The sequence below is a fragment of the Heliconius melpomene genome, chromosome 7 (genome assembly GCF_056956725.1).
Source record: "Heliconius melpomene rosina isolate 202511_hmr_F chromosome 7, ASM5695672v1, whole genome shotgun sequence".
NCBI classification, from domain to species: Eukaryota; Metazoa; Arthropoda; class Insecta; order Lepidoptera; family Nymphalidae; genus Heliconius; species Heliconius melpomene.
The window spans coordinates 13247327-13264482 of NC_140395.1; the positions used below are offsets into that span (position 1 = coordinate 13247327).

The 17156-nt window shown below is 33.8% G+C and overlaps 1 protein-coding gene and 1 pseudogene across 1 annotated transcript in view; one reads left to right on the plus strand and one right to left on the minus strand.

Annotated features, from left to right (window-relative positions):
- Positions 1-216: 216 nt before the first annotated feature.
- LOC146537931 (facilitated trehalose transporter Tret1-like) overlaps positions 217-17156 on the plus strand; it is a 32272-nt gene continuing 15332 nt past the window's right edge. The window contains exon 1 of the mRNA XM_085187858.1: positions 217-383. The gene's annotated coding sequence lies outside the window, so the exon portion shown is untranslated. The remainder of the gene's footprint in view (positions 384-17156) is intronic.
- On the minus strand, positions 11653-14464 carry LOC146537932 (uncharacterized; annotated as a pseudogene).

The following is a 17156-nucleotide window of genomic DNA, read 5'->3' on the forward strand; positions in this document are numbered from 1 at the left end:
GATTCCCTCTGCCTACCCTGTTACACGAGGGATATAACGTGAAGCTGGAAAAGAGCATCATGAGTTCGGGCGAGTTATAAAAAAATGAAATATGTCATATATAACTTTTTACCTGAAAACCAAATAAGAAACACGTGTACGCGAGTGCTCACTGCCAGCGGACACAATAACTATTATTTTAACTCGAATCATTCAGCTTCCAGCACTTTACTTATACAAACGTTAATTTTGTATATACATAGTTTAATTATTTATTTTAATATAATATATTTTATATTGTATCTCAAAAAATTAATTTGGACAGTGACAGTGTTAGTGAAGAATAAATTGAAATTATTCCTTAAAATAATTTACAAGATTAAGAATTTCAGCAACTTTTTCAGGTAGGATATATTGATATGTACTTGTTTGAGATTTTTACTTTTTTTAGCTTTATACGTTGCATGTTGCACAAGGCAGAGCGAAACTGGTTAAAACACTCCGTACCCTCTTTCCACCGAAAACTGGAGGGACAGTGTGTTTAGTGGTGGAACTTCACGCCGCGCTTTGCCTCGTTACCAGATTGAAGCACTGAAAATAGTAAATATTTTGTTTTTTCGCATTGGAATAGAACCCACAACCTATCGCGTTTATTCTTTTCAATGTTGTATGAATTATTATTCAATTAATTAATAAAAAACTACGCAAATACGTTGCTAAGCTAGATAAAACATAAATAAAATCTATCTAACGATAGTTACATCAATTTAAATATTATTTACAAAGATGAAAGGTAAATAAAGAATAATAAGTGTAATAAAAATAATCATAAATAAAACATGCTAAATGACTTGACCGAGATATCCAGATTATTTTCCTTATCAGCTGTTATCAAGAGTGGGATCGTGGTGGATTGAAAGCGATGACTTCAAACTATTTTATTAATATAATATATTATTTATTGTTTTTTGTTTAGTTAGCGGTTAGTCATCATGCACATAGCAGGGTAGGCAAAAGGAACCTGGGAAGTCTTAAGATACTACGTTCCCATTAAGACACTGCCGTTCTCTTTATTCCGACGAATTCTGGAGCATACTACATTTGCAATCTCAATTGAATTATTTCTGCAAAAAGGGGGGAATTCAATATTGAACAATTATATTCTTTTACGGGGTTTCCGAACGGTCACATTAAGAGTCGAACTTGTGAACTTGCGCCATGACGACCTTAATTCTCCCTCCTCCTTAAATTTTAATCATAATATAAATATCCTTTGGATATACTACAATAAAATATTTTATTATAGAATAAGAAACATTATAAGCAAACAGATATTTTAGAGGAAAATTCAATAATGTATGCAAAAAATGATGACAGCTGCTAGTCAGTTGCTACTAAATTGAAGGAGACTTCCTGTATTCCTAAGGTTCGAGGAAAATATTTTGCATAATAAAAAAAAATACAGAGCGGAAGTAGCCACAAAGTAACTGACGTATGTAAGATTGTTTTAACAAAATATATTTGTTTTTATTAAAAAAATGTAGATACAGGTAACATTTCAATCTTAACTTAACGTTAACGTTAACTTAATAATATGAAAAAAAATGATAATTGACTCTGGCAGCTGCATTCTATCATATACCTATAGATTTCAGTATAAAACACAAAATATGCAAAAGCGGCGTTATCACTAAAAATAATATCTTCCAAATACAAATCTAAATAACTGAAGGATCTAATTGAAAACCAAACGAAACAAAAATGAAGCCGACAAAGACTGTAACGCGACAGTTGTGGGTTCGATCCCCACTCGATGAAATAAAATATTCATTTACATTTACATCCCTTCGCTCTGGTATTGAGGCTTTTCGATCTTAACAAACTTTACTTTTGTCTGGTAGACAGAAACAACATGATTTTTTTTTATTTTTTCGCATATAGCAGGATTCTAGTAGTAAAACACACCGTTCGCTCCTTCATGCGTAACTTTCGAGACATTATGTATTAAGTGGCGGAGCTTAACACCGCTCTTTATCTTGTTACCTGAGCAAGGAAATGATAATTATTTATTCCTCCAGGTGGGAATTGAGCCTACAACCAGTCAATTTTGCAGGCACACCTTGTGCCCCTGAGCCACGACTGGCCTCAAACTATCCTAATAAACGCACAGAATTTTAGGTAGGTAGGGCATTTCAAATAGTGCAAATACAAATCCTGTTACAACTTACCGGCGATTATTAATACATAAATATAATTTAAATACCGTCATTATTAAATCAATTATTATTGATAGTTGATTTTGAAGAATTAACCATTTTTCTTTTATCAAATTGTTGTTTAAAAGTCATCAGAAGTAAAAAACCTTAATATTTTTTTCTTATTTTGCTATCAAAAAGGAATAAAAAGAACAAACGTTTTCTAGTCGTTTGTTTAATACTTAACAATAAGTCTCAGTACAAAATTGGCAGTTAAACTGTACACAGCATTTGATAGTAAAAAAATATTAAAATAGTAAAATTCTTATTGCATTTTCGTAAGACGCGTAATATTTATATTTTTGTGTCGATATTTTTTGTGTGGTAGTTATTGGTGTCGAGATAAGGTATAACATTGTTAATTATCTATTTATTTTTTTATTTCTTTGTATTTATTTTTCATATTTTTTTATCTGCTAAGTGAGGTACGTGGTGTCCTCGGTTGACTTTGGTAACATAGTATGGATGGTACTAAAGGAAGGTCACGTAAAAAGCATGAAAACTCCCCGAAACGGAAAAGTGATTGTTGTGATCTACCCTGTTATGTATGCGGGATACAGGGTGTAGGTAGAAAAATGGTAAATAAAGATACTGCTTATTAAATTTTTCCATATTTCATGTAGAATTATTGAAAAGTATTTTAAGCATTTTAAAAATAAATATAATTTATATTATTTAATAAAACAATAATTGTAATGTATACATTGCACAGCCGTTTTAAAGTAAACACAACATGCATTACTAGTAACTGGTAACAATTCAAAAGAATATTAAAATTTAATATTAAGGTAATTTTTAAATAATAAAATAGTATTGTTTTACATCTGGCAAGGTAGGTGGATAAAAACCGGGTATTCGTAAGGCGGAGTCCAGGGTTCCGTTTTAGTTGTAGGTTGTAGGTGGCAACGTGAGTTATGAAAGTTGACAAACTTAATTTTGCGGACGTATGCATATATTTTGTATGAAATCAACTACAAATAAAAGTTTTACAGGTTTTTTCCGTGATTACTCATAAATTTCTGATTAGGTACTATATTTTTACCAATTCTTATTACTTTATTTGTTTTCTGAATTTTCTTAATATTATAAAATTTAAAACAGTTTAAGTTTTTTTTTTGAGAATGCTTTTATATATCACCATGAATTGACACCTACCAAAACGACAAAAGTTACCAAAAAATCTAGGTTGTGGAAAATATCTCAAATTCAAGAAAACTATCATGAATATGTGAGTGAAACTTGTATGGAGATATGCCAGTCATCATACAAACGAATTTATAACACTTCTAAGATATTGAAACTTCTTAACAAATACTAGAAAGTAGAGTGGAGTGCAGTGATTGAAGTACACAAAGTCGTGTCAAGGATATCTATAGTCAAGTGCTATAGTATAATTAATAATATAATTTTATTTCATTCAGTTATTTTAATTAATATCTTTTTTGAAAGTGGTTTCTATGTAAAATTGAGACCTTCAACGTTATGCAAAAGTTGAGACATAATTACTAAAAGTATTGATTAAATATTGGTTGAATGTCATCTTTGGGGAAGTATTTATGTTTGTAATGTACCTACAGAGAGTGTGAGTTCCAACTCACTGCCGGCATCTGTATTTCCTGTGACATACCATGTGGGGGTCTTCAAAGATGAATAGGTATCTGCTAGGCAAGCGTGCACCACCGTAGATCGCATCAATGCTTACCAGACTTGATGCGGTCAAACGCAAGCCTGTTCCATATAAAAAAAGAGATCTCCTCGATTAGCTATCAGCTTTAACTGTACCAAAAGCTGAGGTCATTAGATAAATTGTGAAAATGCGTGCAAATTATAAATAATATTTTACATGAATGTTATAACATTATAAAGATAAAATTTTATAATTTTGCAAACTCATAATGACGTACGAACATAATTAATATGTTATCTTAAATACACATATTAAATAGGTATATTGATGAGCTCTATTTTTATTTATGAAATAATTAAAATGTGGCTATTCCCACAAGGGGGAAAGAATGAACGATGAAATTATTTTAATTTCATCTCTCTGGTAACAAAACAAACCGCAGCATTGAGCTTCCCCCCTCAACACTTACGTAATAAATCGACAATTGTCCTGAAATTGGTGTACGGAGTGTATTGACACTAGTTTCCCTCTGTCTACCCTGCTAAATTCGGGATACAGTGTAAACTAAAAGATAAATAAAAATATATATAGGCAAGTAGAATAATTAACAGAATTTGAACAATATTGTAGGTACTGATGCCAAAATAATTAAAACTTACCGTAATGACTTCTTGGTAAACGTACTTCTCTTAAAAATGCAAGTAACGCTTCTTTGAACTTCTAAATTTCTTATAATGTTTATTCGGGGATAATAAAAACTGTATAAGAACATTTCTTTTTAGATGTTTTTGTAAAGGAATTAACTGTCAGTGTAAAAAAAGGTTCTATTGACGCTCTAATGTGGAATGCAAAGTCATTATAAAAGCATCTTTTTCTGCTTTTTTTCTTTACTAGCTTTTAACTTCGCGCTGTATCTCACACATAACCAGCATTGTTGGCAGAAGGAACCTGGGAGTTAGTATTAACACATTTTGTTCCCATTGAAACACTTCTGTCGCTTTACGCCAGCAATTCTTTTTTCATTAAATTTTTGTTTTTTATTAGGTATACGTGAAAACGTAAATGAATACATAGAAAAAGATTTTAATTTCCATACAACTATCATATCAATTATATATCATCAACTTTAATTTATACGAAAACGTGTACCTATATAAAATTAAGTCACATAATAGATATAATTTGAATGGATATAGCAACATTGTAATATATTGTCGCCATTTTGTCAAAGTGACTCCTGCGAGTCCTGAGTGTGTTTCTAGAAAATATTTCATAATTTTATAAAGAATATAGATAACGACGCCATCAGATAATTGAAAAGCGTTAATGCAATTTTAAATAAATTTTGTTGTTGAAATAATATTATTTTGTTATTAACTAGTGCTTAGCTCGCGGCTTCACTCAAGTGGAGTTAAAATTTATTTTTGACAAAATCATATTATGACGAGAGAAGACGAGAAGACCTAGATATTCTTGTTTTCACAAATATAAAAAACACAATTAATTTATTCAATTAAACTTTACACTACGCAGAGATTAAATGATCAAATAACATTTTATTGAGTGTTTTTTATTAAAGACTTTATTATTAGTATCAAACATTCTTAAGGCTAAGGCTAAAAATAAAAGGCTTTGCCTCGACACCAGAGCGAAGAAATGGAAATATAAATGTAAATAAATATTTCACTTCCTCGAGTGGGGATCGAACACACAACCGTTGTGTTACAGTCACCTTGTGCCGCTGAGCCATGACGGCCTCAAATATTTTTTGTAGCCTTATAAAATTATATTCGCTAATGTCATATTTTCTTCTTGAGAATTTTAATTATTCTACAATAGTTACTGGATCGCATACATTATATTTAATGTAAAAGTCATTTAAATAGAATAACCTGCTTTTCCTGATTAACTTGCTTTTTCTATGTATTTTAATACACGACTTGAATATACTGTTTAAATTATAATAATGTTTAGATAACATTAGCAAATGTAAGGAATATATTATTGTAAAATTTCTTAAAAATAATTAAAATGTTAATTAAAATATTTATATATTGTCTATACTTAAAAAATCCGATCCGATCCGATTTCGATACAAAAGTAAGATATATAATATAGATAAGAGCCTATTTGAATAAATAATATTTTAAACGTTAATTTGAAATTGATTTTTTTATTGCATTTTATTGTAAAGTAGTGTTAAGATTTAATTTCATAATTACAGTTCAGATTTTTTTCTTTTAAACAAATTATATAACTACACTTTTTTGGAAATAATAATCGGTGGACCTTCGTTCTCTTTCTGCGTATATACATAGCATGTCCAATTGGCAAAAAGGATAACCCATATCTTATATATAGAGCTGTTTTAAACCATCTATATAAAAGTAATTGTAAAGTAAGTCAAAATTCACTAAAGTAGTAGAAACTGTAACTTAAAAATTTTTGTCAAAAAGTATAATAAAATATATAGCTATAGATATATTATATGTGTAACATTTTCAAAAGAATAATGAATGGTAAAAACGATGATGTCATGATATTTAAATGTTTTCAAGATAATACAGTCTGGCTTGAAAACAAAAGAAAAGTAATTTGTTCCGAATGACAATTTGTACGGTAAAACAGACGATGACTTTCAAAAAAATATTGATGTATTACATTTTTGCACATTTTTTATTTTTAATTATTTAGATAGAATTCTTCTCGCATAGAGTAGCGGTCGTCGTGGCCGAGTGGCACCAGGGTGTGACTGTAAACGCGACAGTTATGGGTTCGATTCCCACTCGGGGGAATGAAATATTATTACCTGTCGCATTTATACTCGCACGTATGTGTCCTGCGCTTCGACTGGCCTCAAATATTAACTTATTTATTCTTGTAAAGTCACATTATTTCTTATCACTCTTGAAGTAATTTCAAACACTTCAAGGTCACTTTCTTTAATTTTTTTTTGCCACAACGTTTCGGATGGCGCGGCGTTTAGCTCCGCCACTCAGCACGCAATGCTTCGAGAATTCGACGGAAAGTGAGGAAAGGAAGTGTCTTTTTGGAAACGGAATGGAACCCTAGGTTCCCCTGTTTTATTCCCGCCCAGCTATATGAGGGATACATAGATAGAAAGGTGAAGGAGACATCTCTATCATCTAAAACAAATCGCAAATAAAATTTTCTTTATGTAATTTCTTGGTATACCTATTAGATAAGGCGCAACATACGTACCTACAACATATCTCAAGGCAACTTATATTGCAACGTCACAAATTACTTGAATTCCTTCAATAATCAGAGACCAACGCGTCGATTGTAATCTCATATCTCATAAACTAATTGTATTACATAATCTAGAAAATCCTCTTGTCATGTAAGATTGTACTTTTGGCTAAAACATAAAGGTTTTTTCACAATATTATTATGGAAATGGGAAGTAACTGCATTTTCTTTCACTGTTTCAACATACGCCTGCCTCTTTGATGATACAGCTGATAGAAAGATGGAAATAACAATTTTTAACGTCTTTATTGTTTCTTTTTTCTAAGCGTCAACTTGTAATTCGGAATTTTTTTAAACTTAAATTTACAATATTAGAATGATATAAATTATTAGAATTAGAAGAATTAAAAAAAGAGAAAATGTTTAAAACTGTAATCAAACATTACAAATCAAATACGATTTATATTTTCGTACAAAAGGAACAAATTTGCTAATAGAGCCCCTTTGACAAAGTTCTCGTTTATCAAGGTGTTGTATCTATTATTGAAAAATTAGTTTATATTACGGTATTTCAATTTCTTTTTCTATTTTTAATTTTTTTTATTATTTATCGAAAAAATGAAAATATTAAATGTTTCATTTTCTCGAGTGGGAGTCGAATTCACAACCTGTCGCGTTTACAGTCACATTTTGTGCCCCTGCGCCACGATAGGCCTCTAATCCAATTATAGAGATAAAAAGTAATAATCTAACAAAAACTATAAATTATATCTTTATCAATATATATTTCTATTTAATAATATTGTTACCACGGTCCTTATTATTGCAACATATTATAACATTCCTTTTTATATAAAACTATCGAAGTTACCTGCTTTTTGAAGTTCAGGTTTTTACAAATTTTAGAGAGACCTCTCTGTAAGTGATTGTTTTTGCCTCAACCAGTGGAATAGCAAGGCTTATTCTCATATTATTTGCAACCAAACTAAGAGTTTAAGAGTCTATTTGAAACTGAAGGGAGTGGGATTCGATTTTCACTCGGGGAATAAAATATTTAATATTTTTATTTCCTTGTTCCGGTAACAAGGCAACGCCTAGTTCCGTATCGTACGTACAGTCACACGTATGGGCCACTCCACGATCGGCCTCAAAATATCGGCAGAGGGGACCTAGTGTTAAGAGACTTAATTAAAAAATTGTTAATATTAAAATTAAACTATCATTTTTTCGTAGCCTCAATCACAAATCACGTTATGTCCTTGTTTCTAGCCAACACAATGGCAAACCAGAACCAAGAAGAAATATGTTATTAGATTTTGCCTTATAGATCATTGGTCATGGCCGAGGCCGCGACTGCAAATAGTGGTGCATAATAATGGTACGTTCACCTCGCTTAGAAGATTTTTTTTTTTTCATAGTATTTTGTTATTTATATCAGTATTTAGTTAGAGACCAGTCGTGGCGTAGGTGCCCCTACGTACATACTCGTACGTGTGAATGTAAACGCAACAGGTTGCGGGTTCGATTTCCATTTGAGCAAATTATATTGTTCATTTCATTTCTTTGCTCTGATGTTGATATAAAGCGCGGCGTTGAGTTACGCTATTCAACACACAATGTCTCCAGAATTCGGCGAAAAGTAGGGAGTGGGATGTTTTAGCAATATACTCCCTCTGTCTACCACAATGTTTTCTATAAAATTGTATTTCATAATATGTTGCAATAAAAACAATCATGTGGATCGTGGTAACATTATTATTAAATATAAAAATATATTTAATAGATAATAATAATAAATTTAATAGATAAACATATAATTAATAGTGTTGTTAGATAATTTCTTTTTATCTTTATAATTAGAGGCCACTTGTGGCGCAGCGGCGCAAAATCTAAATGTAAACGCAACAAGTTCTGGGCTCGACTACCATTCGAGGAAATGTAATATTTAATAATTTCCATTTTCTTCGCCCTGGTGTCGTGAGAAAGCGGAACGTTGATCTTCACTATTCAAGGGCATGTCTTTACACTGGAGTTAGGAGTTCAACGCCGCGCTTGTTGCTAGAGCGAGAAAATAAAAATTATTTGTTCTTCCGAATAGGAACTTTAAAAGTCGACTTTACAATAAAACGCTGTATCGTAGCACCGGCGCCGTGACCTAGAGAATAAATTGAGGATTACAATACTAGTTGCCATAGCAACGTGTATGTCACTTTAATGTACAAATGTGTATGGTTAAACATATCGTCGTATGTGTCATATATATTTTATTTACGTAAAGTAAAGTTTTGTATACGTCTTTTTTAGGCATTATTATAAAAAATATTAGCATTTTGCCTTCCTTCTATAGATATAACGGCGCTATTAACAAAAGGAATATCTGTATAAGATTATTAAATTAGAGAACTTGTCTAGACATGAGATTATTACGTACGTACAACAGCTATTAGATAGGTAGGTTATATTCAATGAGCTCCAGTAAAAAAAATAATTAATAATTTCATATCTTAAATATTACTTACTAATTATAAATTTTATTTTCATATAATAGTCTTTAATATCCGTGTAATTTGTGACTATACACGCTACGGTTGTGAGTTAGGTTTACACTTGGGGGAAATTTTTTAATATTAATATTTCTTGGCTCTGGTAACAAGGCATAGCGCGTCGTTGAATTCCGCCACTTTACACACAATGCCTCAAGAATTCGGCAAAAAGTGAGGAAGGAGTGTTTAAGTACCAGATTCGGTCTTCTTCGCCTACCTTCTGCTACATGCGGGATATATCGAAGCTAAAAAAAAAACTTTAATACTAATAATGCTATATTATTGTAATCTAATTATTAAGTCGCTAATTCTTCTAATTTTTTGCGTATTAAACTATAAACCATATCAAGAATAAATCATTAACGTTAATTTTATAATCAGTCATGATTATTAAAATAAAAAATTATGCGTGTCAGTCATGTGAGTACTAATTCCGACGTGTTTGTTAGATTAGATGTCGTTTGCTGATTTATATCTTTTCATTATATATACTTATTTAGAAAACATATCGGGATTACAACCCGCAACCGTCCAAGGGGCGTTTCAAATACTGCTAAGTTCCATTTTTTATAAATTTTCTAAATAAGCATTTTTCTTTGCTACTTATTTCAAATTCTGAAGACATTGCTTCTTGAGTACCGGAACTCGACAACAGTTATCAATAGTGCTGATTGAGCTGGTACTGCCATAAATTTAGCAGTAAGTAATAAATGATAATATATTTGTAGTCTATCAATTATTTTAATATATATAAGTACATATTAAATTCATGGACCATGACGATCTGATATAATAAAGGCGTGTCATATTGTTGATAATTATTACTTAGTTACAGATGTTATAAATAAAAATATGTTTTGTTTTCAATTGAAAGTTGAACTTGCAAAAAAAAGTGGAATAGTTAAGAAAGTTAGTAGCTAAATTGGTCAATCTTGGAATCTTTGGGCTACCTAGCCAAATAATTTGAACTTTATGGCCGGTAGTATCGAGGAGATGCCAATCTGGTCAAATATAACACCACTAAGATCCAGCCCAGGCAGTGTCTGGTCATCGCGAAAAAAAGCCGTTTGTCTCTCTCGTTTCGAAATGTATCGGTCCCATTTAGACCATCTTGAACTTCTTGTCTCTCTCATCAACTTTTAACTTGATTTGAGTAATATAAAAAATAGCGTATATTCTATGCTAACATTGCGCACCACTTAACATGCAATAGTTCAAAACTGAACGGAGAGTAGGGGACGAAATCTGCTAGTAATAGATTTTCACTGCGCCTGCATGTGCAGGCGCAGTGAAAATGCAGATGCAGAATGCAGATGTAAAACTAAAAAAATATCTCATTCCATTAGATAAAAACGGTATGAAACTTGAAAATAAAAAAATATCTATTTAGAAGATATTTAGCGACGGCTGTTGATCAATAATTATGAATTATATATATTTCCATGATAATACATCACCTTGATAGTTTTATATTTTGTATTATTTATCTCTACATCTAATGAAGTCAAGGGCTAGATGTGCTAATTTGATATCAGTCATTTATGAAAAAACGTAAATAATATTTTTTGAAAATTGTAAATAGGATTTTATGTTTTTTAATTTGGACAATCTGTTAATGAGGAATAAAATATTATACATTAAACATTCACATTCTGGTACATTTTATCAATAACATTATATTTAAGATTTTTCAATGCGATTATATATAGGTCTCTCTCTCCCTGTCTGTTTCAAAATTCTGCATCCAATAAAAATAGATTTTTTATTTTAAGAATATTCTCGAATATTGATATCAAATAAGTAGATGTTATTTTAACTATTATTTTTTTAGGTTAGTAGTTACTAAGTTTCAACAACGATCTCGAATTCTCGACTCATCATCTTTTATGACCGTAGTAACAATTTGCATTAACATAATCATTAAAAATGTACAAAGATAAGAATTACTAAAATATAAGATAAAATTACTGAATATGCTAACATAATTAAAAAAATACACACTACATGTAACTCGTTTTCTATAAATTATCCATTTTTTTTTTTATGGAAAAAGGACAAGGCAAACGAGCGTTCGGGTCATCTGATGATGATCACCGCCGCCCACGACCCCGTGCAGCACCAGAGGAGCTACAGGTGCGTTGCCGGCCTTTGAGGTGGAGATAGATGCGCTTTTTGAAGGTACCCATATCGTACCGACCTGGAAACACTGCCGCGGGTAGGCTATTCCACAGTTCGATGGCGCGTGGAAGGAAATTCCTACGAAACCGCACAGTAGTGGAGTGCCACGCATCCAGATGGTGTGGATGATATTTAAGTTTGTGACGTGCTGTCCGGTTAGAAAATTCGGCGGCAGGTAACAGGTCAAACAGTTCTTCAGAACACTCACCATGATAAATGCGATAGAGAACGCACAGCGAGGAGACGTCTCTACGCAGAGCCAAAGTGTCAAGCCTTTCACAGCTTACTGGGTCCTTAATGATTCGAACAGCCCTACGTTGTATGCGATCAAATGGGTCAAGCTGATACTGGGGTGCACCAGCCCAGAGATGAGAACAGTACTCCATGTGTGGCCGAACCTGGGCCCTATATAGGGCCAATCGGTGTTTTGGCGTGAAGTACCGTCTCGCTCGCTGGGCGCGGCTGAAAGGGGAGTGTTCTGAAAGACTGGCGATACGATAAATGGGGTTTTTTTTGTGGTTAACGCGCAAACCTGTGTCTTCAGGGGGTTAAATTGGACCAGGTTCTTTTCACCCCATGAAGAGACATTCTCGAGGGATGCCTCAACAGAAGACACAAGTTTATTTCGGTACTGTTCAGCGTTTTCCCGAGAAAGACTTGCGCGGCCGGAGTAAACAGCGTCCACCGTGCTATCGTCTGCATAGCAATGAATGCTAGGATCCTCCAGCATGTCATTGATATGCAGAAGAAACAGCGAGGGGGACAGCACGCAGCCTTGGGGAACGCCTGCGTTCACGGGCATATGGTTGGAGCAAAAACCGTCGACAGCGACCTTGATGCTGCGCCCAGTGAGAAAGCTGGCGATCCACCTGCATAAATTCTCGGAAAGCCCATAGGATGGAAGTTTAGCAAGGAGCGCCCCATGCCACACTCGATCAAAGGCCTTCGCCATGTCCAAACTAACTGCCAGGCCCTCTCCCTTGCTTTCGATAGCCGCAGCCCAACGGTGGGTAAGGTAAACCAGAAGATCACCGGTTGAGCGACCATGGCGGAAGCCATATTGACGGTCATTAATCAATCGGTGATCCTCTAGATAAACCAAGAGCTGGCTATTGATGATGCTCTCCATGACTTTTGAGAGTAGGGAGGTAATGGCAATAGGCCTGTAGTTAGATGGATCGGAACCATCGCCTTTCTTCGGGATCGGGTGAATAAGAGCGCTCTTCCATGAATCTGGGACTACGCCGACTGAGTAAGAGTGCCGAAACAAACGCGTTAGCACCGGTGTCAGCTCAGGAGCACAAGAACGGAGCACTAAGGGAGAGATGCCATCTGGCCCGTTCGACTTATGGATGTCCAAAGAGGACAGAGCTCGCCTTACAGCTTTTTGGTTGAACTTAACCTCAGGCATTGAGCTCTGGCACCGCGGAATGGTCGGCGGCGTTGATCCTTGGTCATCCAAAGTCGAGTTCGAGGCAAAGAGAGCGCCCAGGAGATCGGCTTTCTCTTTCGCCGTATGGACCAAGATGTCATTCCCCTTGCGTAAAGGCGGAAGCGAAGGCTGGCTAAAGTTGCCGAGTGCCGCCTTTGAGAGCGCCCAAAACTGGTGAGTTCCGGACGGGTAGCTCTCAAGCTTCTCGCCGATTTTGGCGATAAGCTCGGACCTTGCCTTGGCAATTTGCCGCTTAAAGAACCTAGAGGCCCTGTTATACTCTCTTTTTGAGGCTTTCACCTTCGGATCCTTAGTAACCAGTGCCTCGGCCCAGATTTGATATGCCTCGCGTTTGCTAAGGGCAGCAAGTTTGCAAGACGTATCAAACCAAGGCTGCGACTTGCCACCGATTGGCACTACAGTGCTAGGAATATAAAGTTCCATGCCCTGCAGAACCACGTCGGCAACAGCAGCGGCACAAGTACTAGGATCATCAGAAGAGAAGCAAACCGGTCCCCAGGGATAGGATCCCAATCTGCTGACTTGTAGTGCCAAACGCGACGAGTTGCGGGTGTTCTGCGACTGCTGCGCTTAATGGGCACGACACTCCGTACCAGGCAGTGGTCAGAAGACCCCAAAGGAGCATCGACGGCAACCTGGTACTGTTCCGGATGTAAAGTCAGCAGAAGGTCCAATAAGGAAAAATTTATGATTAAATGATTAATACCTATTTAAATATATTTTTTACAATTATATACCTACTAACGACCCAAACGCGTCTTCCAAATGATGTAAAATACTTACCTAAAATGTAGCCTATGTGCTATTCTAAATCTGATTCTGATCTTACTATAAAGTTTCATCTAAATCTGTTCAGTACTTTTTTGCGAAAGTAGTATAAAGAAGGATTAGTAGGATACATAATAATTCAAAACTTTGAAGTCTTTTATGTTAATTAAAATTAAATTAATTAAAGAAAATTAATATAATAAATTAAAATTTAATAAAAAAAATATTTTCATATCAAAAATATAATTTAGAAGTTAGAATGTAAAACAGTATCACAATCTTGTAAACTTTGGTCGCCCATAGGCTATATGATATAACCGAGTTATGGCAGGCTTATACAGATATCTTTATGAGATTAGATAAAACAGTCGTAGTGCAATAAATGAATATAACTACTTGTTGATAAAGACATTAGCCTTGAACCGTCCACGTGCCTAAATAAATCCATTGTAAAAGTTGTGGAAAGACAAAGTAGGTAGGTTCCGCCATATGCAGTATTTTCAAAATTATCGATAAGTTGAGAACAGATAGAATTATCACTAAGTTTTCTCTTGGTATTTCCATATAAGTAATATACAAATACTGTATATCTATGAAATTTACTTGAAGAAAGGTAAAATGAAATATCAGATAATCTATATATATAAAAGGACTTGTCCTCACTGACTGAGGTAAGACGCACGCACAGCCGTAACCGCTGATGGTAGAACATGGAATTTGGACAGATGTTTACTTTCGTAATCTGGACATCCACTAAGAAGGGATTTTGAAAAATTTTAACCCTAAAAGGGTGAAATAGGGGTTGAAAGTTTGTATGGAAAAAAAATTAAATCAGCACCGATATTTATAAAATTTGAAATTTAGATTTTTAAAAGTATTTAATTGAACACGTGTTTCATAGTTTTCTAGAATTCTTCCCCTAAGGGTGCAGATAAGGGGTTGAAAGTTTGTATGGAAAAATCTTTAAAACGCCACCGATTATTATAAAATTTGAAATTTAGACTCTTAAAAATATTTAATTGAACATGTATTGCATGGTTTTCTAGAATTCACCCCCTAAGGGTGCAAATAAGGGGTTAAAAGTTTGTATGGAAAAATCTTTAAATCGCCACCGATTTTTATTAATTTCATTTTAATTGAAATTAAAAAAATTTGAAAATTTTAAATTTAGACTCTTAAAAATATTTCATTGAATACATGTTTCGTGGTTTCTTAGAATTCACCCCTAAATAAGTAAGCGAAGCTGCGCGCGTCCGCTAGTTATTTTATATGAAGCAAGCAAGCAAAATGAAATGGAGTGAAATAGGCCGGGCCCACTCTAGGTTAGTCTGGTCCCAACCTCAGAAGTTTTACTTACAAAAAATAAAAAACATTTACATGGACATATCAAGAGCTAGCTAAGAGAGAAAGCTAAGGTCAAGGCCCCCCCCAGAAAATATATCTAGATATAAATGCCTGCGCCAAGATTGTTCTCAAAGCACATTGTTAGTTGTAATGAATTACTAGATATAATTAAAATAAAAAAATATTTCAATCAATGAATTTTATACTCATTGATTGAAATAAACCTTAATTTATCGAAAAAAATATAATCTTTAAATTGCTCCTTTTTTGCATTATAATGATAATAATGCAAAAAATAATTAACAGATAATAATTCAATTTAATCCATAAAAGTATGCATCTTTTTTATCAATATTTTCGTATAACGTTATTACGCTAAGACAGACAGACAATCAGTTTTTTGAATGGAAAGTAGCATGTTTAAAGTGTGTAATATCTCATGTCCCTGTTAGACAAATAAGCGCGGCGTTAAGTTCCGCCAATCTTCGAGCGATACGTCTCGAATTCGATAATTGAGAACAGAATATCTCATATCATGATAATCATGATTTAAGTTAAATCGGAAGTTGAAAAACAGGTATAACAATCATTAATAATGATTTATACAATTAATCATTATAATGATTAATTGCATTAATAAATATTATTGTTTAATCTGAAATCTCGCTAGCCCGGAAAATATTTAATTAGATAAAACATTATATAACTTTTATTGCCTCTATATACATTCCAAACATTCACGGTTTATGCGTACTTCTTATCTGTATCTGAACATTATCTAACAACATGATAGAGATTTTATGCTTATAACATTGGATTGGATTCCATAATCCATACATTACAATGCCCCGCAGGGGGCGCCCTTGCGTCGTCGACACCCCCACAGGCAGCCACACAGTGCCTGCATATTTTCAGGGACAGAGTACCCTCTTCCCTCTTCCCTCCCCATCCGGTGTCGCTGTAAAGGCCAATAGGGTAAACAGCATTAACCTCAAGACCGAGAGTGGACATTACAACTCTTTAAAATATTTTTTTTTTCGAATATAACAGTAATTTGAGGTTGACAAAGGGAACCTAAAATTAAAAAACCCCATTCTTAAATTTCCGCCATTGCCATTCAGAGGCGTAACTAATCACCGTGGCTGTCTTCTAATCATAGAGAGCCGCGCTTACAGTCAGACACTATACCACTGCGCCACGCCGGCCTCATTCCTTCATTGTGATTATTATAATATTTATATAAATCATAAACTTTATAGCTTCTACCAAGAGAAGGAACCTTGAAAACAAGTATAAAACAGTTATATAAGTAAACTAGCGACCCGCTCGCGGTTACACCCATGAGCGTGAGCCATGTTATTATTAATTTCTGTCTCCATGACTACGTCCTAGTGACGTCTATGCAAAATTTGAGACTTCTAGCATTTGTAGTAACGAAGTTTCATACAAACTTTCGACTCCAAAAACAACCCCTTAGAAATCGAATATTGCAAATTCCCGTCTTAGCGAGCACCTACGTCCTATAAGTAACTCCTATGCAAAATTTGAGATTCCTAGCACTTGTAGTTTCTGAGATTTCTTGATGAGTGAGTGACCTTTCGATTTTATATATATAGATAAGATAAGATAAGAATAGAAATATTTAATTTTATCTTAAAACAATTTTAATTATGGCAATGTTTTAAATATTTTCAGCGGTTTTTTGGTACATTGATAGTATTTATATTTTATTGGAAACCACGCTTTGAAAAAAATTCCTGATCATCTTGCCTTAATTTAACACTGTCTCAACACTA